Raw genomic sequence first — 3,113 nt, 5'->3', positions numbered from 1 at the left:
AAATTACTAAATATTCTTATACTTCACCAACTTTCTATTAATTCCAAAAGGGAAGAAGGAAATATTTCAACGGTCCGATGATTCGTCCGCAAGTGTATTTTATCTGAGAAAATATTCAGTAGTTGTTGAGTTTCACGTCAACTGCACATATGGCACAAAAGAGCAAACGTGGACCATTGAAAATGCGACACGTGACAGCGAGGAGAGAGAATCGAAAAAGGAAAATTTAGCCCGCCCTGATTTACCTTTCTCATCTGCAGCACCTCTGCTGCTCTGCAAAATCCACTACAACACTCAAAAAATTAAATGCCATCCTCCTCTCTCTCCATCTCTCTCTCCTCTTTTCAAATCCCTTTCTCCTTCGAGACATATCTGAACCCGAAATAGACACTTTGGCCTTCAACCCCGCCGTCCCCGAGCTCGGTCTCTTCCTCTTTCAAAGCACTTGCACAGGCCGAGAGGCAGCGAGGTTGCGGAAGAGGACCCTCCTACTTCCTCTTGCCTCTCTTCAAGCTCTCGCCTTCCACCCCACCGTCCCCAAGCTCGGTCCCTTCTTCCTCTTTCACAGCACTTGCGTAGACCGAGATGCGCGCGAGGTTGCGGAAGAGGACCCTCCTGCTTCTTCCTCTAGTAGTTCTCTTGACCTTTGTTTGGGGGCCTCGATTCCTTTAAATGGCAATGGCCCTTTTGTTCGTTATCAACTGTACCATTATTTGTATCTACTACTTGGGAATAATTTGATAAGGCCTATGTTGTAAGTTTTCAAAGGGTGTTTTCTTGAGAAAATTGAAAGTACGCGGTCACCGTATCCAATTAGCCAAATCTGCGTTTTTGTTTCCTATGGTGGAACAAATTTGAAGTCTTTAGAGACCGGCATTTTCAAAATTCCACATCAGAATTTATGCATCATTAGTCCTTTGAAATGGGTCATTTTATCTGGATGGTTTGAACTATGGAGATTAGAATATAATCTATTGCCTACTTACATCTTGTAACTGTTCTCTTGTAATTATTTTCCTTCTCAAGGATCACTCTCTTCTACTCGTACGCAACCGGGTCTTCTGGAGTAACTAGCTGCTTCTAGTTCGAGCACAGCAGTGAAGGTGAGTAAATTTTTCCCTTTTAAAAGACATTCAGGTATTGTGCATTTGTTGCGAATACTGGAAGGAGGAACCATTGCTAACTTTGAATTCATATATGGTCACTAGGCTACAAGAGGTAGATAAACTTTAAGCTTAAGCCAATTTCTGTATAACATTGCTAACCATAATATGTTACACTCCCATTGCATGGATCAATCGGATCATTCAGTATGTCAATAATGGGATTTGGGTAATTGAGATAATATTAGATGTCTAAAAATTTGTAAAAGAGTGCTGACCGTAAGAAAATGCAAGTTAGTTCTGGTTAACTTGGTGGAAAGCTTATAATAAACCGATTCATTGTAAAATCATCATTCTCCAATGAAATATAGCAAAACCATGCCCATTCCCGTTAAGCTTATTGTCAGAGCCACAAGGCTATTTATATCTTTTACATAGTGTTTCTTTTGCAACTGTATGGTAAGAGTTGGGTATTTATCCTTTTGAAGAATACATGTTCTTATATTCTCCACTAATTGTGCTTCTAATTAGAATGTTGTGCTTGATTATCTAATCTAAATTTGATTATATGATATTATTGTTTCAGTATGACATCACGAGGATCTTCAAATTGGTCGATTGACTTTCCATCGAAGATATGTCCATGTCCTCAAGGGAAATTATGCACGGTTAAAAAAGTGCAAAAGAATCCGATTAATTGAGGAAGATTATATTATGCCTCGACTTGTAATGTAAGTGTACTGATTTACAATATTATGCATGTAGTGACATATGTAATACTTGATATTGATTACCCTAGTTATTTTTTGTTCGGACAGATAATTGTCGGGGGTTTGTGCAATGGGTTGAAGATTATATTGAGGAATGCAGGATCTATTCACCTAAAAATGTGGACGCGGTCAATTCTGGAGAGGCATCGAGCCAAAACGAAGAATGGACAATCATGAAAGGAGAATTGAAGGAAGTTAGAGGAAAACTAGTCTTTATTATGCCACTACCGATAATATATAGAGTCATCTTATCTTTCCTTCTTGGAATTGTGATTTCTTTGTTACTATATATATGTAATTGCAATAGTCAATCTTGATGGTTATGTAGAACTCGTTTTACTATGATCTCAAAGCGAATTAGAGGATAATGAATTTTTGCCTTTCTTGATTCCATAATCTAGTTGAATTGAACTCACGTTCGATATTGGTACTATGCTAGCTCAATTCAATTTGATTATCCTATCACCACTATGCACAACAAGAGGACTTGAAACCAAGCCCTTGAATAATGCTCCCAATAACGACCACCACTTCGGCTCGGCCATCGCTATCAAGCCCCGCTTTCAGTCATTAGATAGGTACTATAAACCGGATGCTAACTTCAACCACTTGTTAAATGAATTTATCAAGAGCCACGAACCGATAACCTTCTAAATTCACATTGATGCATCAAACTATGCAGTGTTATGTAGACATCAATAGGGTCTACGAATGTAAATCTTTCTACTCCAAAATAGACATCAATAGGCTATGTCATAATTCTTTCTACCCCAACATTATCATCTCCCAAAAGCAAGGCAAAACCAAGTTTCTGCAACTTTAGAAAAATGTAACATGACAAGACAGGTTACAGCCAAAAATCCCTCTTCTTGACAAATGAAGAAGGCATGTTTTCCTCATTTCTTCCTGCCAAAGAGCTGAACGTATGCCGAGTGATTCGTGCATCATCTTGATTATGGTAAGAACCAGCATAAATTGTTGCTTCCGTATCACAAAAACAACATTAAGTCTAAATTGTTTCTTCCTGCCTTTTGTTAATGTCCTCCCATTAACACATGCTCTTGTCATCATCTGGAAAAAAAAAATGAAATTAGTTGCTAAACAAAATAAAACACGTAACCATTTTCAAAGTAAATTGTAGCTGGCAAATTTGAATACGCTTTCATGGTAAACAACGTCAAACAATACCAGGCAAAAGAAAAAGTAGTGACGGTTTAATCATAAAAAGAAAAACAAAATC

At 38.0% G+C, this 3,113-nt stretch overlaps 1 long non-coding RNA gene across 1 annotated transcript; it reads left to right on the top strand.

Annotated features, from left to right (window-relative positions):
• Window positions 1-1,057: 1,057 nt before the first annotated feature.
• Window positions 1,058-2,151, top strand: LOC115739266. The gene is made up of 3 exons (XR_007196761.1): window positions 1,058-1,103; window positions 1,690-1,838; window positions 1,922-2,151. It is a non-coding gene; the product is annotated as an uncharacterized LOC115739266 (long non-coding RNA).
• The last annotated feature ends 962 nt before the right edge of the window (window positions 2,152-3,113 follow it).

The sequence above is a fragment of the Rhodamnia argentea genome, chromosome 10 (assembly GCF_020921035.1).
Source record: "Rhodamnia argentea isolate NSW1041297 chromosome 10, ASM2092103v1, whole genome shotgun sequence".
Classification (NCBI taxonomy): domain Eukaryota; kingdom Viridiplantae; phylum Streptophyta; class Magnoliopsida; order Myrtales; family Myrtaceae; genus Rhodamnia; species Rhodamnia argentea.
Note: the sequence above shows the minus strand (reverse complement) of the source record. Positions and strands in the feature narration are given on the sequence as shown.